The sequence below is a fragment of the Ambystoma mexicanum genome, chromosome 4p (genome assembly GCF_040938575.1).
Source record: "Ambystoma mexicanum isolate Mex_15411 chromosome 4p, UKY_AmexF1_1, whole genome shotgun sequence".
NCBI lineage: Eukaryota > Metazoa > Chordata > Amphibia > Caudata > Ambystomatidae > Ambystoma > Ambystoma mexicanum.
Genome location: NC_090927.1, coordinates 40,078,683 through 40,103,077, shown reverse-complemented (window position 1 = coordinate 40,103,077; position 24,395 = coordinate 40,078,683). Strand labels below are relative to the sequence as shown.

Genomic DNA, 24,395 nt, shown 5'->3' with positions numbered 1-24,395 from the left:
TGCTTTGGTTTGCTTTGTGTTGGCGTTTGTATTCTCCTAAGGACGTCAGTGTATTTTCTACTATGTTGGCCGCTTGGTGGGAAAACTCTTGGGTGTGTGGTGTGCATGGGATGAGGTGTCTAGTTGTGCTGGTCGTTACCTCCATTTCGTTCCATTGGTGTTTCTTTTAAAGGAGGGAGAAGTGTAGTAATTTGCTTTGGTGTGGATCAGGTGATGTGATGTCAGAGCTTCTGGGATTCGTGGAATGTGGGTCCTGTGTTCTAAGGGTGACTGTTGTCAGTTGGCAGAAGGAAGCTGGCTGCATGGGATCCAGTGTCCAGGAAGCTGGCTGCATGGGTGTGGGGGATCCAGTGTCCAGGAAGCTGGCTGCTTGGGTGTGGGTATCCAGTGTCCAGGAAGCTGGCTGCATGGGTGTGGGGGCTCCAGTGTCCAGGAAGCTGGCTGCATGGGTGTGGGTATCCAGTGTCCAGGAAGCTGGCTGCATGGGTGTGGGGGCTCCAGTGTCCAGGAAGCTGGCTGCATGGGTGTGGGTATCCAGTGTCCAGGAAGCTGGCTGCATGGGTGTGGGGGCTCCAGTGTCCAGGAAGCTGGCTGCATGGGTGTGGGTATCCAGTGTCCAGGAAGCTGGCTGCATGGGTGTGGGGGATCCAGTGTCCAGGAAGCTGGCTGCATGGTATCCATTGTCCGTTACCATATGTTGTGTCTTCGTGTACCTACCTTCCTTGCCTCTACATGAACCCTGAGTGTTGGCAACCAATGGACATTAAAGGATACTATAACTTAGGTAACGACGTTCAGCATCCGCTATTTCACTCTTCTTTGCTTTCTGGCATTTCTGGTTTTATGATTGGAAAAGCAAAACTACATGTCTGTGTTTTGTGAGTTTATATTTGTATAGTGACTTATCATATCAATTGCCAGTAATGCTGCATTGTGCGTGTCTGCGCATGCGTGAAAGCAGACATACTATATCCGTGAGCTGAACCGGAAGCGAAGCTCTGCGCATGCTCAATAGTAAAGTCACTGTACGTATCTGTGCCGGAAGCAAAGCTCTGCGCATGCTCGATAGCAAAGTAACGGTACTTAAATGTGGCGGAAGCGAAGCTCTGCGCATGCTCAGAAGTAAAGACTCTTTGGCGCTTGTGAGAGCTGCTCTCAAGGCCGGTAAACATGCAAGGCAGAAGAATGTGCGCATGTTAGTGAAATGTTCTAGTGCCGACGAGCCCGTTCAAGTCTATGGAAGGGAGTGGGGTGCTGGGAGGGGGGCTGCCACCCACCAGATCCTGAGAGTTGAGGTTCTGTGTGGATCAGGGCTACTCTGAAGGGAGTGAGAAGGAACTGAAACAATCAGGAAAGGGGTGTGGGGGGCTTTAGTGGTATCTGAGGGGGCTATAAAGGTGAATGGGTTCTTTGAGGGAGATTATCCTCCTGAACAGGCTCCTGGGATTTATCTGGAAGGAGGCAGGTGGTGACTCGGGGGCATATGTGCCCTCCAGTCCCATGACATGGCTCCCCAATGATTACATGTCATGAGGGTCCCCAGCATTCAGTCCTGACACTTGAGAAAAAACCAAGCATGTGTGGGATCATTGGCTCGTCTTTAAGGGGGCAATTAAAGTGGGGCTGGGTAAAAATGAGTCTGTGTGAGGAGGCCATCTGCAGCGAGAGGACGGGGATTGGAGCTCTGAAGGGGGAAAACACGACATCTTATAAGAAGGCGTAATGTGGGCTGTAAGGAGTTGAATGAAGCCTCTCTGTAGGGTCCAGGAGGGGATCTGGGCAGGGAGGATTGATCTTGAGGATCAGGGGCTCTAAAGTTCAGGAGCTCTAAGATGCAAAGGTACAGACTCTGAGGAGAGTTAAGAAAGCGCTCAGAGAAACCCTTCCAAGGTTACAGGAAGGGGCTCCCAGGTGGGGCATTCCAGTAATGAGGGTTTGCTACTGAAAGGTGGTCAGGAAATTATAAAGAGGAAAGCAGGAGGGGTCTCTGGGGGGGTGGAGGTGACTGAGTGGTGGAATAATACTTCACTAGATTTACAGGATGAGTGGGAGGGTTTCGTGTCTAGACTGAGTACAGGCAAGGCAGGTTCAGCTGAGTGGAGTGGGTGAGTTGGGGTTGGCTGTGCTAAGGAGAGTAGTAGTGGGCTGGGAGTTTGGTGCAGTATAGTTTGCAATGCAGGCTACATCACTGTGCTGAAGCTTTCACCAAACGTGAGAACAATTGTGCTTCAAATGGTTCTACAGTAAGGCCTCACTAAGGGCTGTTTTTAAACTTATTGAACATTGTCCTTTCTAACAGAAACGATGCACCTGTGAAACATCAGTGATGGCCGAGGTAATCCTTGAATAGGGCGCTGTGACAGGCCCAGTTAAGCCGTGTATCAGAAAATGCGAATAAGGAAAATGCATCCAGGTATGTCTGCGAGACTTCGCTGCTAGTATGTTCCCTATTGGTTATTTTATGTGTTCCCTGTAAAAGAATAAAGCAAGCTGTTCGTTGGGCAGTTGCTGCACTATGAAACATGTTCAGGGGCAGAGGGGGGAAAATGTGGCTTGCTAAACTTTTGACTTTTGAAACTATTGTGTGCTGAAAAAGAAGGCAATTAACAAAGAGGTACTTTTTTGGATTTGTATGGTCGTCTTGAATTGTCCTTGTGATTCTGAACATGGTGGATTATGTATTTTATTGTTGCAGCACACAGCACTTTGTGTGCAGTTATGCTGGGTTGCGCTTTGGGGTCCCCTTTTTATTTTCTCTGTATTACCTTGTGTGAACAACTGTTCCCAAGGATCTAAAGGATATTTATATCCTCTACATTATATTTTGTGAGACCAGCACACCGCACCTTATGTGGGGTGCTGGGGGAGATAATGTACCCCTTTCTCACTACTCCTGTGACACTTCTGTTACAGTGACAAGCTTAACCTAAATGGCTGGTGGCAGAGAACATTTACTACCGATTCTGTGCAACTTATTCGCAGGCTGTTTTCACAGCTGCGGTAAGGCACCCTTGGGTGGTCATTTTTCCAAAATGGCCCTTTTCTTCTTTTTTTGCCATTTTCCTTTTGCTTGTCCTTTCCAGGTCCTTCCCCTATCCTCCAGGGTGGGAAAGGCCAAGCCCGCACATACTCCAGAGTGTCTGAGAAGTCGGTAAGTGAGGGAGGAGTCCAAAACAGTGCAGCCCTTTGTCTTCTAGCCTGCCTGCTTTGAACCAGTTCCAACTGAGAGGTTGGCTTTCCTGAAAGGACTGCTACCCCCTCAGGTTTGAATGTTGCACACCTGTTTTTTGGCTGGGTTTCTGTATAATTTGAGATCCTAGGAGCTGAAGAGTTAGTGGACCACTGGAACCAAATCCAAAGATCAAGAAAAGCCGGCCGAAAAATAAAATGTTCCGCGACCGGAGACCCTGCTGTGTCATCGGTGCCTGCTGTTGCCCTTCCTTCCCAGCGACCTGGAGATCCCAAAAACAATGATCCAGAGCCTGGTAAGATCCACTAGACTCAAGAAGGCCTGCATTTTGAGCCATCAAATGGACATGCTGCAACCTTGCTGGACTGCAGACCACCAATACCCGGCGACCACGAACCATCGTGCTGTGCATGGTATTCTGAATATCGCTGAAACTTTGGTGGCATCCTGCAGGACATCCAGAGGCATGATTTGAATCCTTGAAGTCCCCTCACCGGAGTGCTGGACCAGATTAGCGACAAGAAATCAACCAGCATATTCAGACTTCTCCTGGCTCCTGGAAAAAGGGCACCAGAGCCACGACCAGCCTTGAAGAAACTCTTGGATGGAGTCTTCCTCATTGATCCCTCCTGCAAATTCCCTTCCAGTGTCCTGTCTTCAGTCTTCATGACAAGGAATTCATCGACCAGGTTTTTGGCTGCAGATACTGAAGACGTGCTGCAAAGCTTTTCTGTGCTGAGGTACTGTGTTGGCTGGGGTATTACTTACCTTAAGGCTTTTCTTATCTTGGAGTTGCATTATGCCTCTCTAAAAATTATAGTAGGTTAATTACTGACCTTGAAGTGCTGCTGTTTTTCAGAAACTGTAATACAGAGTTAAAATCAAATATGTGCTCTTACTTAACTGTAGTCACTCTGTGTGTGGATAGTAGAGGACATAGTAATTTACTCTCCTGTTGGGTTTTGATTCCCTGAGCTGCTCCATGGCAGTTCTAAGGTAGTTTTAAAAGGTTTTTCTCCCCTTAGTTTGAGTTTTCTCATCTAAAAAGCGGCTGTAATGGTTTGTTGCAACTTTAGCTCTTACTCACCTGGTATAACTGAAGGTTATACTAAATGTCAGTAAATAGAAAAAAGTGACTGTGCGCTATATACTACAATTATCAATCAATTTTATATACAAAACAGCAGCAATGTTCAAAAGTTATTGCCAAGTCGTTTCTCTTTAATTGATTGCTGCCAACGCGTGTTTCGAACTTTACTATCAGGTCTTCTTCAGGGCTCCAATCATGTGCATCTGTGGTGAAGGGTGCAACCCAATTTCTTTCTCCCCTGTAAGCACACTCTCCTCACCTGAGCTGTCTGAGTTGTCGGTCTCTTGAAGGAGTCGTCATGCAAGGTAGTCTCTCCCCTTCTTTAGATGGATATGCTTGTCACGGAGGGAAGCCACAGTGACTGCTGATTGAACAGCTGCCCCATGACTCCCTTTCCAGAACCAAGCCAGAAATCAGGGAAACACTCAAAAGGGAAAAAAAACCCTGTGGTGTAGCATCGACCCTTCCAATACAGACGACAGGACAATCGCTGATAGGAGCAATGGTGAGAGGCAAGCAGCAGAGTTCGTAGTTAGAATGTTCAAGAAGTCAAAGCCAAGGAGTAGCCAGAAACGGAACCTGCCAGTAGATTAAGCACAGCAGCGTACCGCTCGGAGCAGCGGTAGGAAAAATGAAGCAAAGAGTAGCGTTCCGAGGAAAACAGGAACACAGGAGAACAGGGAAACCCTCTGGCAGATCCGAAGGCAGACGGCAGAGGATCAGAGCGAGGAAACCCGGAAACAGAAAGGCATCCAAAGTGGTTGCAACGCAGCGGCAAACCGGGAGGCGGGGAGTTAAATACTCCCAGTGGCGCTGCGCTACGTAACTGGAAGCAAGAACACAGAGAAGGGACTAAAACACCCTACCTCTGTGTCTCCAGCTCCAACGCGGAAGTATATGCCAATTTTGGCTATGGCCGTGATGGCGGATGACAGTATGCCCCTCCCTAGACCGCAACCACCCCGGCTTCCCCAGGTGCAAGCGGTGGAATCTGGCAAGCAACCGAGGGGCATGTAACTGGGAAGCTGGTTCCCAGGAGTCCTCCGACTCCGGGTAACCTTTCCATGACAGGAGGTATTCCAACCGACCACGGTAAAACCTAGAATCTTTAATAGCGGAAACCTCATACTCCTCCTGGGTGGATGTAGACACAGGAATTTGCCGGGAGAGAGTCCGGTGGTGGGGATCTGGATAGTAGGTTTTGAGGAGAGAGGAGTGAAAAACAGGTTGAATGCGTTTAAGAGAAGGGGAGAGTTGGAGACGATAGGCCACAAGATTGACCTAGGAGAGAATGGGGAAAGGACCCAGGAAGCGTGGAGACAGTTTGGAAGGTCGTGTCCATCGGGGAAGGTACTTTGTAGACAACCACACCTTGTCTCCCGGCCTTCAGGAAGGGCATTTTCTACGGTGCCTGTCAGCTCCAACCTTATTCCTTCGTCTGCTATCTTCCAATCCTTGCAATGCGCTGGTCTGAGCCTCTTGGATATTTCTTAAAACTCTTCAGCCGCTGGTGAGTTGGAAAATCGGGGCACCTCTGGTAATAGAAATCGTGGGTGGACTACGTAAGTACTAAAAAATGGAGAAAGACCTGTGGCGGAGTGCTTGGAATTATTGTAAGAGAACTCTGCCGAGGGAAGTAGAGAGACCCAATTGTCTTGATGCTGGGAAATGAAACCTCTCAGATATTGTTCTAGAGTGGCGTTGAGTCGCTCGGTTTGGCCGTTGGATTGCGGATGGAAACCGGAAGAAAGGGCTCTTTCTACCCCCAATCGGGTACACAAGGCTGTCCAGAATTTAGAAATGTACTGACTTCCCCGATCGGAATTATCTTGTCGGGGAGACCATGTAATTTGAAAATGTCTCGGGCAACGGTCTCGGCCATCTTGGTTGCGGTAGGGAGTCCCGGAAGGGGGGAGAAATGTGCCAACTTGGAAAAAGCATCCACTGTCACCATGATACAAGTACATGATTGAGATTCCGGGAGATCCACTATAAAGTCCGTGGAGATGAGTCCCCACGGATGAGTCGGCTTCTTCACCTGAGTGAGGAGTCCTAGAGGTTTGCCCGAGGCATACTTGGCCCTGGCACAAATTGGACAAGATCTCACGTACTCAAACACCTCCTTTCTTATGTTGGGCCTTAGAAACGACCTTGAGATGAGTTCTAAGGTGCCGTCTCCGCTTCTATGTCCCACCATACGTGAGTCATGACACCATCTCAGGATCTTTCTGCGTAGCGGGCCTTCTGGGATATACCACTTCTTCTTATAAAACACCCATCCATCCTTTACTTGGAAGGGGGAATCGGGAAGGAAGGAGATTTGAGGCAACTCTTGCGTGACAGCGGCCTTCACCTCTTGAAGAAAGGAACCCACCATAGCTAGGATCTGGTTTCCGTAGAACATGGGCTCGGTCTTGACAGACACTGTTTCAGTGTGGGAGTCCTTGCGAGACAAAGCGTCAGCTAGTCGATTAAGCGACCCAGGGATGTATGTGATCCGGAAATCGTACTGTGAAAATAGGTAGGCCCATCTTGCCTGACTGGAGTTTGAACATTCCATTTCCTGTAAGGCTTTCAGATTCTTGTGATCCGTGCGAATGAGGAACTGGTGGCGGGCACCCATGAGGAGGTGCTGCCATTCTTCACAGGCCAATTTAATCGCCAGTAACTCCTTTTCAAGAACGGAATAATTGAGTTGGCTGGGAGAGAGAGTTTTAGATCTACTTCCTGAATGGTCTGAAGTAACACGGCCCCAACAGCAATGGCGGATGCGTCCGTCTCCAGAATAAACGGTAGTGTCTGATCCGGATGCTGAAAAATCGGGGCCGAGCAGAAAAGGCTTTTCAGATGACAGAAGCTCTTCTCCGCCTCAGCGGACCAGGAAAACGGGTAGGCTTCCTTCTTGAGCAATCGGGTAATGGGAAACGCCACTTTTGAAAAGTTTGGAATGAATCTCCTGTAATAATTCGAAAGTCCCAAGAACCGCTGCACCTCCCGGACAGAAGTAGGGAGTCCATGGCGATCCCTTCTTCAGACAGAACATATCCCAAATATTGCACCTAAGGTACGGCAAATCTGCATTTTTCTGCCTTGACCAGTAGATTGTTCTTTTGAAGGCGATCCAGAACTTGCTTGACTTGTTCGATGTGATCCCTCATGTTAGGGGAAAAAAACAGGATATCATCCAGATAAATGATGACTGATATTGAAAGCATGTCGGAAAACATTCTGTCCATAAATCTCTGGAATGCCACTGGGGCATTCACCAATCCAAACGGCATTACCTTATATTCAAATAAGCCCAGAGGGGTACGGAATGCTGTTTTCCATTCATCTCCTTTGGCAATCCGTAGCAGATGGTATGCATTTCGAAGATCAAGCTTGGTAAATACTCTAGCCCCTTGTACAGCCTCAATGATGTCAGTGATAAGGGGCATCGGATACCTGTCACGAATGGTAACCTTATTTAGGCCTCGGTAGTCTATACAGGGTCTAAGGTCGGCGGAGTCGCTTTTCTTGATGAAAAATAAATGAGCTCCTGCAGGGGACTTTAAAGGTTGTATTAGGCCATTCTCCAAATTGGTATCTAAGTATTTCCGAAGAACCTGTTTCTCCGTCTGCGTGAAAGAGAACATCCGACCAAACGGAACCAGGGCATTGGGTTCCAGGTCGATGGTACAGTCCTCAGGCCGATGAGGCGGCAATTTGGCATAAAGGCACTCCTGAAACACCTCAGAAAACCCTGAGCAAAAACTGGGTAATGCATGGATGGAAAAAATCTTAACCGGCTGTAGATCTCCCCGACTCTCCAACAGAAAACAGTTGGTTGCGCAATACGGGGAACTGAAACTCAGCTGATTCTCGGTCCAGTTTATCCGTGGATTATGTCTACGAGCCATGTGATGCCCAAAATAATGGGAAAATGGGCGGCCCTGATGATGTCAAAACATAAAACTTCCTTGTGTTGGTTTATCGTCAAGGAAAGTTCCTCCGTGGTATGGGTAATAGGACCAGAAGACAATGGTGACCCATCCACTCCTTCAACCTTCTTTCCGTGGTATCTGGCGGAGACCCACCCTGTCTGCCCACAGGGTGTCAACGGAGTTACCCGCCGCTCCACAATCCAGTAGAGCTAGGGTTTTTACTTGTCTGCTCTCTAGGTCAAGATGTACAGGAATCACCATGAGTCTGGAGTCATCTTTAGACTCGGGAGAGGAAACTGAAAGAGAGACACAGGGACAATGAGAAATGTTGGGAGACCCCCGCACCCTTGTTCCTACTGACGCCGAGGGTATTCGTTTCCCGATCTCTTGTTTGGCAGTTCTGTGCAGTCCTTGAGAAGGTGTTGGTCTGAACCGCAGTAGGCACATAGTCCTTTCTCTCTTCTGTGACGTCTTTCAGCAGCGGATAAAGGTGCTCTGGTGGCGCCAATCTGCATTGGTTCTTCGGAAAAAGTAGCAGTAGAGCGACCAGGGAGTGAGTGTGCAGAGGGTTCTGGAGTATAACCAGGGCTTCGTTGTTTGCGACGCTCCGCCCTTCTTTCCTGGAGACGATACTCTAAGTGAAGAGCAGCCACCAGCAGATCTGAAAAAGTGGGTGAACGAGGAGTCCTGGCCAACTCATCTTTGATTTCTTCCTTCAATCCTCTCCTGAATATGGCATATTGTGCTGTTTCGGGCCACCCTGCTCCGGCTGCCAAAGTTTTGAAGGAGGAGTTGTATGACAATACATCCAGATAGCCTTGTTTGACATCCAGTAAATCTTCGCAGGCGGTGAAGGACAGGTCTGGCCGTTCACAAGTCTGCTTCAGTAGACTCTGAAACCCGGGAAAATCCTGCAAAATGGCGTTTCCACTGGTCACCAATGGTGTAGCCCAGGACAGTGCGTTTCCTGTCATATTTGAAATTAGGAAACCCACCCGGGCTTGATCTGTAGCGAAGGTACGAGGCCTAAAGGTGAAATAAACCATGCATGCTTCCAGAAACTCCTTCACCCTTTTGGGAGAGCCATTTCCCAGAGGACAGCGCCATGGGTGGTAATTCCGGGGGGGCAGGTTCTCTAGCGGATACCATCTGTTTAAGCAGAGCATTCTCAGTCTTTACTCTTTGTAGCTCCTGAGCCATTGCTTGGAAAGCCTTCCACAGCTCTTGGACCTGTTCCTCAGCAGACATCTTTAGACCTTTCGGCGCTGCAATCTGTGGCGAAGGGTGCAAGCCAATCTCTTTCTCCCCTGTAAGCACACTCTCCTCACCTGAGCTGTCTGAGTTGTCGGTCTCTTGTAGGCGTCGTCGTGCAAGGTAGTCTCTCCCCTTCTTTAAATGGATATGCTTGTCACGGAGGGAAGCCACAGTGACTGCTGATTGAACAGCTGCCCCATGACTGCCTTTCCGCAACCAAGCCAGAAATCGGGGGGAAAAACCCAAAAGGGAAAAAACCCTGTGGTGTAGCGTCGACCCTTCCAATCCAGACGACAGGACAATCGCTGTTAGGAGCAATGGTGAGAGGCAAGCAGCAGAGTTCGTAGTTAGAATGTCCAAGAAGTCGAAGCCAAGGAGTAGCAGTGTCAGGGAAGTCAAAGATATGGCACTGGATCCAGGAAGAGGGAGAAGGTAAGCAGTAAGCACAGCTCAGAGGAGCCCAGCAGAAAGAGTATGGGGAAATTCCCAAAATCAAGAGAGAGAGAGCGAGAGCACGAGAGAGAGCGAGAGAGCGCGAGAGATGCTGCCGGAAACAGAACCTGCCAGGACATAAAGCACAGCAGCGTACCGCTTGGAGCAGCGGTAGGAAAAATTAAGCGAAGAGTAGCTTTCCCAGGAACACAGGAGAACAGGGAAACCCTCTGGCAGATCCGAAGGCAGACGGCAGAGGATCGGAGCGAGGAAACCCGGAAACAGGAAGGCATCCAAAGTGGGTTGCAACGCAGCGGCAAACCGGGAGGCGGGGAGTTAAATACTCCCAGTGGCGCTGCGCTACATAACTGGGGCTGGAAGCAAGAACACAGAGAAGGGACTAAAACACCCTACCTCTGTGTCTCCAGCTCCAACGCGGAGGTATCCGCCAATTTCGGCTATGGCAGTGACGGCGGACGACCGCATCAGATTCAAATTATTCATCAAACGCATATGTTATTACACTGAAAATGGTTGCATATTATACATTACCACCATATTAGAAAAAGAAATCCATATGTCCCGTTACATCCGTAATAGTTAAAGCACAAGGATAAAACCCGATTCACAGCGTGGTTTTCAAGGAGCTGGGAGAAACGCATATATAAAAGCTCATATTAGTACCCATTGTAGATGCCACATAAAATAACATGATGCAGCATTGAAATTGCCATTATACTGTTTGAATGCCTAGAGGGCAAAACAACGCATTGCCACCACCAAGTCCTTGTGTCCACCACCAAAACCATGCCCACTGTGGGAATTAACTAGCAAACAAAGGCTCTACCAATGTTTTCATTACCGTTGTTATGGAGAGAATGGTGTATACTAACATCAGTTATAAAGCATCATTCTCCTGCTTATTCTTTGACATGTATAATGTTCCCAGTGCCTAAAATAAATAAATATTCAAGTACATACACATCATATGGTCCAAAGAATTAGAAATAGAATGAAATACCTTGGTACTTTTGTACCAATCTCACATATATGTAAGGTCTATCCTGAGTGTAACTACTGCAACGTGTTGGCAAGGTATCATCTAGCCGTGTCAATATATATCTGTTGAAAATAAAAGAAAGGACACAAACACTAGTATCCTGAACTCCATCTAAGCGTTAAGAACCCCACCACACAAAATGCACAAGTTGGACAGGGGTCCTTACTTCATAGATAAACTTGATTGTCAAACACTTAATTAAATTCCAGTGAAAGGCCTCCTCTTCCCTCTAATACTGATAGTTATTAATCCCATCCTATTATATAAGGCACACCAATGTAATGGCCTAAAGCAAAATGTACAATAAAGCAATATGTAACATTACTGCGACTCAAGTCCAGAATTCAAGGATAGACCACCACCAAACCACTAATCAATTCAAAGTACTCTTACCTCCTGTTAATGAAATACTATTAAGTCAAAAGTTCAAAAAGAAGTAATCTTCATTCCTGAAGGTTTCAACCTGAAAAAGTGCCACAAATGCCTATATGCATGTGCCTCAAATAGTTAAAAGGGGGAATCTTAAAACACATCCTAGTGTTATAAAGAGATGTTACTTAAAATTAAAGAGTCTGTAAGAACTCTCTTCTCCAAATGGAGCCACTCGCGATGATTCGCGGCACACACGGCCGCCATTTTACATCCCACCTTATTTATTTACAAAAAGAGCATCATGGCATCACGCCGCAAGTGACGTCATTACGTTAGTTATCGTTTCTAACACTAATCAAGCCCAAAACTTACCGACACACACAACTTCATGTTATAATTGCAAATGTCACAATAATAGTGAATCTTTGTCTATAGTTAAGTCGCCAATATCTGGGAAAATATATGAGCTAGGGGCCCCAAAAATGTATTATACTCTCAGTATTTTCGACTCATACAAAAGAGTCTGCACTCGCCAAAGTAAATATTCCAAAATGTTACGAAACGCGCAAACTAAGCTGACCATTAATTCCCAGACCTTACATTAGTGGTGAGAGAACAGGAAGGCTACATTGAGAAAAGATTATAGTCAATACAAGCCCTTAGAACTGCTCCTATTTCACATTATTAAGCCACTAACCGCAGTCTAACTGGCAACTCCCATAACTCACCAAATCCTGCTCAGCTACACCCCATAAGATGTGAGTTATGTTTTCATGCCCAATTCACTATTATTAAGGGTACTGTAGAACTATTACATTTCTTAAGTAGATATTCAACAATGGTTTTAACCTTTCCATGACTATAGATTCCCAAAACAGCACAAAGCAGTCATGATCAAAATCTTGTGCCTATATGTTCAAATCCATAGACTTACTAAAACAAGTACACTCTCTTGTTGGTGGACCCATGGGCATCCAAACCAATACTTTCAACTCTGTGTATCCAATTAGTATTTCTATCATTCCGCCGCCATTGTTATACCATGCTCTGCTTTAATATGATGGTCCTCGCACCTCACATTTATCTCCCAGTAGTACATCACATGGTTATTAAAACATCTACAACTAAAGATATCTACTATCATTGGCATTCGAATGTTGGCATGAACAATTTAACCCTACACACACAGTATTCTCCTCAATAACAAGTCATCAGACCCTATCTCATACAAGAGACCCCATTTAAAGAAATTAGCTCATCCCATGTTCCGTGGTCAGACCCATGAACACAGTTCTGTATTTGAAGATTGCCCTGGATTCCGCCCTCCTTAGAGCCATTTCTGTCACCCCCTTTGAGCTTCTTTGGTATTGTTAAAAATCAGTAAATGTAATATCTGCCTTGCAGTCCATTTGATGGCTCTCTTGCTAATGAACAGACAAAGGGAGTTTTGGATCATCTTTGTTCAATGTATTTAAGTGCTCGCCAATCTGAATCCTTAACTCCCGGATTGTGCTGACAATATAATGAAGTTCGAATAGACGCATAATAGAATAGACAACAAATGTAGTCCTAAAATTAATGAAACTTGTGATGTTAAATTCTTCTTGGGTGTTAATCTTAATGGATTTACATTCTTTGGTGTACTCACACATTTTACTCATTCGACAACTGAAAAACCCAGTAATACCCTTGTTTAGCCAGGTTTAGGGTCCCTGCAATGGTTTAAAAGTCTCAATTCCCTTTTAAGCGTCTGGGCTTTAATAGTATCTTGTATAGTTTGGTGCTCTCAACTGAATATTGTGTCAACATTCTTACAGTCTGCATGTCCTGTGTTTTAGACTGCTTGGGTTTAAGAACCGACCCTAGCTAATCTGTATGCGAACTCAGTAGAACTTCAAAGCATCTACAGTGAGACCAACATTTTTCGTCAACATCAGACCTTATGGAAAAGGTATATTGTTGACGTGTTGATGATCTGGCATGGAAATGAACACCAACCATTGGCCTTCTTTGACTGGCTCAATGGCATCAATCCTTTCCTGCAGTTCACGATCCATCATGACAGACACAAAATTGACTTTTTAGATCTTACAATTGAAGTAAATACCATCAATAACATGTTACAAGTTAAACCGTTTCACAAACCCACTGACCGTAACTCGTTATTAAGGTATATCAGTTTCCATCCTAAAACATTTTGTGATAACCTTCCTTTTGGTCAATTTTTGAGGTTGAAGAGGAATAGTACCATCTCGATACATTCTATGAAGAAGCAGCCAATTTGAGTGAGAATCTCATTCAAAGAGGTTACCCTTGTAAAATTGTAAAATGTTCTCTTAAAAGGGCTTCCAATAACCATCGACAAGCCCTTTTAGAGTATAAGATCAAATCTGTCGCACCAGATCCTGATGGTCTGGTGTTTGTGAGTACTTACAGTCCTCTGTCCCACAAGATTGTGAGTATAGTTAGGAAGAACTGGCATCTCTTATCTAAGTGCGAAAACCCAATTTCTGCACCTAGATGTGCGTTTAAACGTGGTCGCAATCTTAAAGAACTTTTAACCAGGAATGATATTAGCAACCAGTCCGAACCACAACTTACCATCACTGAACAATGGGGTCTTACTAGACCTAGTGGCCATACTCCGTGTGGACACGGCAAATGCTGTTCATCAACTAAACGTACCACATCTGTGGATATTGGTTTTAGGACACCCTGGCAACAACATGCCTTCACTAATTGCAACACCAGTGGAGTAATATATGCGATTTGGTGCTCTTGTCCGAAATTGTATATTGGAAAAACTGAACGTAAAGTGAAGACTCGTTTCACTGAACATAAGAGCTGTATTAGGAACAAAACCATTTCAGCTCCCATGGTCGGTCATTTTTTGATTAACAATCATGACTGCGAAGATCTACAATGGACAATCTTAAAGAAGATACGCACTACAAATGGTTGTATTACCAGCAGAAGTATCTTGATGAAAGAAGAAATGAGGTTAATATTTTTAACCAAAAGCTACTTGATTGGTCTGAACGAACAACTAGACCTGGTACTGTGATTCTAGTTTTTGGGTTGTGATTATATTACAACATGAACTATTCATGTTCATCGTCACTCCGGGTTCTGTTGTTTATTTTGGAGGTTTATAATTATGGACACGGGTAAAGATGTGCCCAATCTCTGCATTTATTTTGAATTTAATTTGGTTCATTTGAGTATGTATAGAATTGTGTTGGTGCATTACATCTTTTCACCAGGATACTGTTTGTATACAGTGTTTTGCTTTCCGTGTCCTTTAATTGCCTTTGTTACCACTTAACAGTGCGTCCTACTTCACCTTTTCGTAATGGCCGCCCGTACTTCACTCGGTTTTGTGGTTTCATTCGATCGATACCATGATGCTGTGCGGCTTATATTGAGCCGGCGCATTGTATCTTATCAGTCCCTCTTTTATTTCAGAGAGGTTGTTTTCATTCGCGGAACATACGGGAGTCGGATGCTAGTTTTCGGTAAGGACATGACTTTACAATGATTTTTTATGGTATGTTTCAACTGCTTACGGTGTCACAGTGGCCACGCATTCGTTTCTTGCAGGATTGTTCCATGGGTACTTGGGCATATGTTCCTTTGTTTGTGTTTCGAATTACTGTGTCACATGTTACATGGTCCACCTTTCACATGGGCTTACGACTTCTGTCTCTGACATTACGGTGTAGCAGCTCCTTCAAAGCATGAGTTTTATTATTACTTTCATTTGTCGACATCTGCTGATACGGTAATTGCACACAGCTTTGCTGGCGACAGAGATTGCATGCTGTCACTTTCTGTTCTTTTGTTGTTTTGTTCTACTGATTGTTCAATCTAGTGATGGCAGTTTTGCCCATGGGTTTATTGATTTATCAGGCATGGTGAACAGTCAGAGGTGACATACGTTTAAAGCAGCGTCTCTCTTCTACATGACATTTCCCTTCAACTATGGGATTGGATATATTACGGTTCAACTTTATACTACGCTTCTGTTGATACCGATTTAGCCAGTAAGTGTGCTTTATCTTCATCATTCTTCATGTGATATTAATGACATTCTGGTTGTTACCATTTTTTGGTCCCATTATGATGCTTGACACTAGTTTGTGGTATTGCACTCGGATACCGCATACATTTAACATCAACATTTTTTTTGTTTGTTGTCGTGCTCTCTTCATTCGTAGGGCAATCCTTTCCAGGTACTGCGCTTGGTTTTACAGCGCACTGTTCATCACTACACGACCGACCCACTGTCTTGTACAGTTGTTCCCGGCTCACAGCATAGTAAGTGCAATTCGGCGGTATCTCCATTCTGCTTTGATGGCCATTTAGATTTACTGCACTCTTTGTAGACGGTTTATATGCCTGCCCCTTCTTAGTTTATAGTACCATTTTGATACTCCTCCTTTCCCTACGGAGGGCTCGGGGTTTGGTTCTATTGATAACCGATATCAATTTTTATTGTGCCCTCTATGTTTTGACCGGATCACTATGAATGCAATTTAAGCCATTCATTTCTATTCTACGAGTTTAGGTACTATTACATTGCGTTCGAGTAATGGTATATTTGAGCCCGGTGTTATATCAATATTCTCCAGATCACTTATGGGATATTTTTAATTGTTTCTTGCTCTCTTACAATGCACATCGGGCTTGAATTCTATTAATTTTATTCCTATGCCCTGAAGGGCTGCTCATTACTTGCATTTGACCGTTTGTAGGTGAATTTTTTCTTATAAAGGTCATTTTGATCTTGCACTTATGCCCATTGATAGAGCATAACACATGCATTTACTGAACTCATTGAATGGATTGATATGAGATTAGTAATTTTTTGTTCCTTTGTTTGGGTGTTAGGCCAAGACTGGTATACAGAGTTGTGTAACTGTCCAGTACCATTCACCACTGAAGACTTCAGACCTCAATTTACCCTGATGAATTTCCACTGAACTATTTCAACTATGAAGATGGAAAGAAACATGTCGGTTTTATGATTGGTCTTCTTTGTCAATTAAGATGACATATTAAGGTTTCCTATTTTCGGACACTTGATTTTCTAGTAGTACAGTACTTGTTACTAACTATAATTCATCTATGGTAATAGAATATTTTGTGCAAATAGTTTGCTGATGGTGCACTTTTCGTGCACTTTTGAGATTATTGTTTTTTTTTTGTTGAAGTATGCACTCTAGTTTTGTATGAGTTTAGTATGATGGAGTGATTGGTGATGTGATTGAGTCTGGTTGTGTTGCACTTTAATTTGAATGAATACCATTTGATACATATGTATTAGTATGTTTTGAAATGTATTTTATTATCTTTATGTTTTTGATATATCATGAGATTTTATAATCCTTACGGTATATTTTATTCAATTAATAAATCAATTTTTCAATGATGTATAGGATGTGAATTGAATTTTTTCACCTCCCAGTGTATTATGTGTTTTATGTGGATTTAATTGTATTAGTAACTAAATGTTTGAACTTTATCCAGTCTTGTCCCTTTACCCAAACTAGGTTTCATATCCCGGCCTCTTAGTTGGTCTATTTTCACGTGCTTTTTCCAGGCACGGCCGTGGGTAATTCTTTTGCTTGGAATCCCTCCGTTGTTTTTTGTGGGTTTAAGAACATCACATTTATTCAAAGTAAGAGTTTTCTTTTTTGCATTCATCACAATATCTTTGTTTCCTCTATGTCAAGAATATTATATTCATTTTCAAATACTGGCAGCTCTCTACAATTTTGGCGTGCTCCAGATCCATGAGTGAGCGAGTGTTGAGAGTGGCAATGTGGAGCAGCTTGCCATCTTTGAGGGTCTTCCTCTGGGGGTGGACACAGGGGACCGTGGTCCCCCAGAGGGTGGCAAGTGGGCCAGGGGGATAGTGGAGGATGGCGAAGGGGCCAAGGACGACAAGGGAGTCGGGACAGTATGTCAGGGTAGGGGCGCCTGTACCTAGGAGGATGAGGAAGGCACAGAGGGCAAGGGAGCCTGGGCTGAGGGAGAGGTGAGGTTAGAGAGGCGAGGGAGCAGCGCTCGGAGAGAAGAAGGTTGGGTTGAGGACCTTGAACCATGATGGTTCCATTGAGATAAACATTAATGATGACTCTGGAAAGGACGAAGAGATCAAGAGAACCTTCCAGCGAGTGCCACTATTAATGGGAGAAGAGGTGATAGGAGAGTGAAAGCTGACCGTGTAGTGAGTCCATAGATCAGATGAGAAGAGGATGTCGGCGATAGTCTCTCTGGTGGAAGCCGTGCAATAGGAAGGCCTGGGTTGGAGCCCAACATGCCCTTAAGTTTCTTCCGGACAGATTTAGTGATAGGAGAAGGATAGGAGATAGTGAAACAGTTGGGAGAGGATAGGAGAGATAGATAGTTACATGGTTGGCTGAAATGGAAGAGGGAGACATTTACCAGGCTGAAGCACTGATGCACTTGTACGTAGTGGTTGGCGGCTCAAGGGAGGGGGGGAGACAGAGGGAAGCACACCAGCTAGTGAAAAACACAAGTAACACACAAGGCACAACTAAACTCAGTTTTCAGCAGAACAGGTTAAATACTTGCAGCAACTGGACAAAGCTAACTACGAATTTCTGCAGGGCAAGGTGAAACGCATTCAGCAACTGGGCAAGGCTAAATTAGTCGCAGTCCAGATGAGGTGAAGTGAGAGGGCGAACAGTCCCAGGTGTGAAGGAAAGGATCAATGAGGTTAAAGGAACCAACTTTCAGAGAAATGATAAGTGGTCCATTACATGGGAGGGGGTAGGAGAGGACCCTCAGACCCAACCAGGCAACGGACAGGGGAACAGAGTGGGCCTTAGAAAGTGGGCCTTAGAAAGTGGGCCTTAGAAAGTGGGCCTTAGAAAGTGGGCCTTAGAAAGTGGGCCTTAGAAAGTGGGCCTTAGGAGAGGGGGCCGGCTAAAGCCTGCCGGTCCCCAATAGGCCAATTTGTGTAATCTCACCCCCAATCAGCAGACATGCAGGTGGGAAGAGGAGGACTCCGAGGGTCCTTCTAGGTTGATGGGCAGGCGGCAGCCATCTTGGAATTGCCACTCAGGCCACCAGGCAAATGAGCAGTAGATGTGGAGACTCTACAAATCAATATGGTGTGCCTTATGTTAGGATGGGATCAATAACTATGAGAATTAGAGGCATTGAGCTTCTGGGGGAAGGAGAGGAAAGGAAGACTACCTCTGAGGAGGTGCAGTTGGTAGTTTGACTTAGAGACGTCAGAGATGTGAGGAGAAAAGGAGAGCGTGGAGTTGAAGATGACCCCGAGGTTCTTAGCTTCGCAGGTGGGAGCAGGAAGAGGGTCAAGGGAGACCGGCCAGAGAGTGACAGGAAAGGAGGGTGCAGGTGTGCCAAGGAGGAGAATCTCTGTCTTACTGGCATTAAAGCAGAGATCATTGGCGGCACACCACGCATGGATAGCAGACAGACAGTTGGAGATGAGAGAAGGAAAAGAGGTAGCAGAAGGAAGCCTGAAAATGAGCTGAGTGTCATCCGCATAGCACTGAAAGTTGGCGCAGAGAGCAGCAATGCGGTGGGCGAGGGGTGCCAGGTGTTGGTTAAAAAGCCTGGGAGAGAGGTTAGACCCCTGGGAAACCCCAGAGGTAGAGAGTGAGATAGAGGAAAGGAAGGACTCAAGTTGGACCTAGGAGGGTCGATCAGAGAGGAAAGAGGTCAGCCAGGCCACGGCCTGATCGGTAATACCCTGGTTATCACAGAGACGGTTGAGCAGGATGGCATGGTTGACCGTGTCAAAGACAGAAGAGAGATTGAGTAGGATGAGGACAAAAGGGATGTTAGTCGAGGTTGGAGAGCAGGTCTTCACAGATGTTCAGGGGAGCAGTTTCCGTTCTTCTGGCAGCTCTGAAGCCAGACTGATGGCCATGGAGACAAGCAACCGAATCGGTGTGAAGATTTAGCTAGGAGATGGGCAACATTTCCAGGAGCTTGCCCAGGAAAGGAGTGATGGAGATCGGGGGATAATTAGCCGGGCATGAGGGGTAGCGAGTGTTCCACCATGACTTGGTTATCAGTGTCGGAGGGTTCCGTGCACCATTGACACGTGGTACCCCACATGCTGGTTGTTCCTGGCCTTGTAATTCCTTTCTTGGAGGCTTTGTGGGTCTGAGTCGATAAGGACAAGGGCACTTCCCTCGTGGACGTCCTTTCGGTTCTTGCTGCCTTTCTCCTCCTCATGAATTACTGTGCCGGACAGCTGCCTCGTCGTCGGGTGTGTATGATTATTGGCAATTGCCTGATTCTGCCTGACCCTTGTGTTGGGACATTTCAGGTAAACAGCTTTGTTATTAGTCTGTCTGTCATGGTGTAAGAAAGTGTTTGTGTCGGAAAAGGGGGAGGTAGATGTTCTAAGTATCCTACGGGATAGGATGGGGAAAAGGTGTCATAAGGAAGGGGGTGGTTGGTTAACTTACAAAGGTGAGCTTTGTAGGGTTTGTGAATTGAATAGGAGAGATCATGGGAAGGGTAGTGTTTTGTCACAACAGATTGAGAGTTCGGGAAATAATAATCAGGGGGACGTGGGGAGAGTGATTGGGAGTATTCGGGTACACAACTGTAGAACAGGGATTCTGGTGCAGAGGGTTTTGAGTTTCTATTGGATTTACCAGATATGGAGGGGTTGTTGGATTTGGGTAAGGTATATTCTTGGGTGGAAGGAGATGGATGTGGAATAAACTAAAACTTCAGGGACGAAGGCGAGGAGGACGAAGGCCTCTTACAGCGTCTCACCTGGGGGACTTCCCCAAGCATAACCCCGGACTCATCTACCCAGGTGATCCTCGCTCGCTCGTCCGCTCCGAGGGCTGGGATCTGAGAGCGCCAGCCCTTCCCTGACCACCTGAATAAGGGATTCTCAAGGTCTACTTGGGAAAATACCCTCAGGTTTCTTACAGATGTTACGGGACATATGGATTTCTTTTTCTAATATGGTGGTAATGTATAATATGCAACAATCTTTGGTGTAATAACTTATGCGTTTGGTGAATGATATCATTTGACTCAAATGCACACGATTTTAGTCCTGAAGAAGACCTGATGGTGAAGGTAGAAACGGTTCCTAGACATAAAATCGAAATCAATAAAATCGAAAGTCAAAATGTCGAAAAAATAATCTCGAAAAAAAAAAAGTCGAATTATTTTTTAATACATTTTTTATTCGAAATGGGGGGGTTCCCCCCCAACCCCCCTTTTTTTCTATTTTTTTTTTTTATTTTACCCCTTTTTTTTACTTACCAAACCCAAAAAAAATATATAAATAATAAAAAAACAAATTCGACTTTTTTTTTTTCGACATTATTGATTCGACTTTTTTGTCATTCGACTTTATTTTTTCGATATTATGACTGGACACCGGTAGGAAACATGTGTTGGCAGCAGTCCATTAAAGAGAAATGACTTGGCAATAACTTTGGAACACTGCTTTTATTTTGTATATAATTGATTTATAATTGTAGGAAATGGCGCATATGGTCACTTTCGCTATTTTACTTATACATTCATGATTTAGGGCTAGTGTCGGGTTGGTTGACGAGTGCATTGCTCTCCTATCCCTTGAACTGTATGAACCTTCTTTGATTTGTATGAAAATGCTTTTTTCTATAATGAGGTAGTAGCCCATTCACACTCATTCTTATCCTAAAATTAGTTGTAGGTTCATACTGTTCCATGAATTTGTGTTCCACTATTAAGAAAAGTATACTTGTAGCTTGGGTTCCTATGTGATTTCTACAACTGAGTGTCACGGAATAACTGAAAATGTCTACTACCCTTGCATTACAAAAAGTAATCTAACAGTAACATGGTTTGACTTCCCTTGAATAGATGTGTTCTATTCTAAATGTGGTTAATTGGGTTGGATTTACCTAGATTTTCGGTTAGTATTCTGAATAAGGTCTCTGCTTTGGTCTGTGTACCATAAGCATTGTGTTGTGTTTTTATAGTGTGTTTATGATTCTATGACAAAGCGCTTACTCCCCCAGCCCCTCCAAGATTTATCTTGGCCTACTTGTATTTAAAATAAACCTTCATTTTTATATAATACTTATGGGTCAAAGTGTTTCTTTTGAACTATTTGTATGCTACAGGTTCTTTGTACTTTCCTACAGCCCTCTCTCCCTCCTAAAATAAGCCTAGCTGCTTTGTCTACGCTACCAAATACTCAGGTGGTCAGTCTTATACTAAGTGTGGAGTTGTGTACTGCCTCAGTGGACAGTTTTGTGAAGCCCTTAAATGGACTTTAGGAAACCGCTCCTAACATGTTCCATACAAGCAGTTATCAAAGAAGTGTTAGACCAAGCTGAATTGAACAAACTTATTTAAACTAAAACACATTTTTTTGAGTTTTGACAGCAAACCATCCTCTTATTCCCATTTCCTCCAAATGTCCAAAGATTCAATAGTCTTTAATCAATCCCTGCTGGGTGTCGGATTGTGGCAGCGACAGGCGGCATACTTGAACCACTTTCCAAATATATAGACCAGATCATACAACCACTGATTACATCTACCCCCACCTTCCTGAAGGACACAGGAGATTTCTTGAGGCAATTGTATTCTCTGGCACCAACGTACACTAACATATTGTTGTTCGCGAGGGATGTTTGTTTGTTTGTTTATTTAGTATAGCGCTCCAGACCCAGAGGTAAAAGGGCGCTTCGGTACAAGGTTACATAGTACATAATAAAAGTAAACAATTATACATTGTTCAATTTGTAGTTGGAAAACAAAACATATTTACGGGCAAGAACACATGGTAGTAGCATCGAACAGAGAGATGGGGTGAGTGCTAGGGTCTATTCAGTAAACAACTGATGGCCTGTTTCCTAAATGACTGAAAGGACTTGATGGATTTAATGTTAAATGGTAGGGTGTTCCAGAGTTGGGAAGCAAGGACCGTGAAACTGGAGCCTCCAGCTCTTTTCAGGGAGTATCTGGGCACTGTAAGGCCTAATGTGTTGGAAGATCTAGTGGTTCTGGCAGCAGATTTCAAGGTAAATTTATTGGTGAGATAAGGAGGGACAAGGTAGTTTAAGGTAGTTGTCAGTCAGACAAATAGTTTTTAGGTCAATTTTATGTTTTATGGAGAGCCACTTACATGAGTTTCTGGTGGTGTAGATGTGGTCACGCCCTGGGATGTTTAGAGCTGCGCGTAGCGCATTATTTTGGAGTACCTGTAATTTAATAATGATGGCTTGATTTGCACCTAGGTATAGGCTGTTACAGTAGTCCAGTTTAGACTGTATGAGAGCCCTGGCCTGAGTGAGGCAGCTATCGGAGGACAAGAAGGGTCTGTAGGCCCTGATCAACTTGCCAGTGTAGGCTGTGGCTGAGGCAGTCATGTTGAGTTGTTTGGAGAGGTTAGTGTTAGCATCAAGATAAAAGCAGAGGGTTTTTACACTTTTGACGATGGGTATAGTATTGCCATCGATGATGATACTGTTGTAGTTAGGGCTGAGTTTCGAGAGGATGTTGGGAGAGCCGACAAGGAGAAGTTCCGTTTTCTCATCATTCAAACAGAGGCCGTGTGTGGCCATTCATGCTTCAATGATGGTAAAGATGCCGTTAATCGGGTGACATCCGTATTGTAGTTACCTGATAGGGTAAGGAGTATCTGGGTGTTATCCACATAGTTTGTATAGGTGACACCCAGACGGTCCAATTTGTCAAAGAGTGGCTTTGTAAATATATTGTACAAAGTAGGCCAGACACATGAGCCTTGTGGGACACCACATGCGATGGGGATGGGGTCAGCTGCCGCTACTGGTGAGAAAACCCTCATGGTTCTTTTGGCCAGGAAGTATTGTATCCATGTGACAGCAGAGGAGGAGAAATGAGCAGCAGACGATAAGTGGTTGCACAGGATTTTATGATCGACCAGGTCGAAGGCTGCTGATAGGTCTAAGAGGAGTAGGATGGCGGCGTTGCCTTTGTCTTTGATTTCATCAATCTGACTTTTGAGGTCAACACGGGCCGTTTCTGTTCCATGTTGAGGTCTAAAGCCAGATTGACGTATTCCTAGCAGTTAGTTTGTCTCAAGGTGGTCCTGAATTTGTAGGTAGGCAACTCTGTCAAGGATTTTTAACAGGAATGGGACCGTAGTGATGGGCCTGTAGTTGGTGGGTATAGTTGGGTCTAGAGATTGTTTTTGTAGCAGAGGGAGAACCCATGATTGTTTTAAGTTGCTAGGGACTGAGGTGGAGGCGAAGGAAAGGTTTATTAGTTTAGTGATGAAGGGGGAGAGATCTCTGGCTGCATCTTTTATAATCTGGGCAGGGCAACTGTCCCCTTTGCAGTTGGATGGTTTTAGTGCGGCTGTAATTGTTTGTACTTCTAGTGGAGTGACCCTTTTGAAAGTGAAGCCTGGGTTATTGTCAATGGGCGGTGGTGTGATGGGGCTGGTAGATTTGCTGCTGGTTAGTTGTTGTCGTTTACATTCAATTTTAGATTGGAGTCCTGTGATTTTATTGGCAAGAGCATTCTGAATACTGGTGTACCAGGGTTTGTCTTTAGTGCATGGGTCTGTGGGTGGATTAGGGTTTTCTAATTCTTTCAGGATATTGAAGAGTTCTCTGGTGCAGGACCCTGCCTTATTTTATCCTGACATTTTAGGATTCTTTTTTTGTTGAATAATCTCATATTTGTATAGGGAGGAGATATTCGTAAGATTGGTTTTGTTTTCCACAGAGGGTGCCGCTTTCCAAAGCGCTTCTAACTTAGCTTTCTTTTTACTTAGTAATTTGAGTTCAGGGGTGTACCATGAGGTCAAATGGGCTCTCGGTTTTGCTTTGCGAATTTCAATGGGGCAATGGTATGGTGTTGACCAATAGGTTGATGTCGGCAGTGGCTGGAACTGCATTGAGGGATGGGAGGACTAGAGGTATTAAGGCTTCAGCAGTGATATTGCGCTTATTCCTGGTCAGACAGGCTGGTGCAGTAGGGCACTTTTTTGTGTCTAAATTGTTGATGTTAATGTCTAGAGGGATGAGATGGTGGTCGGTCCAGGTGAGTGGT

General features: G+C 44.9%; 1 protein-coding gene across 4 annotated transcripts in view; it reads left to right on the top strand.

Moving 5' to 3' along the window:
- Positions 1 to 1,086: 1,086 nt before the first annotated feature.
- The window catches only part of LOC138452937 (zinc finger protein 84-like), a 140,081-nt gene continuing 116,772 nt past the window's right edge, over positions 1,087 to 24,395 (top strand). For 2 of the 4 annotated variants that reach the window (XM_069605301.1, XM_069605304.1), the window contains exons 1-2: positions 1,117 to 1,195; positions 2,300 to 2,413. The gene's annotated coding sequence lies outside the window, so the exon portion shown is untranslated. Of the gene's footprint in view, positions 1,196 to 2,299; positions 2,414 to 24,395 lie in introns of all 4 variants that reach the window. The other 2 variants (XM_069605302.1, XM_069605303.1) reach the window with 2 other exon arrangements.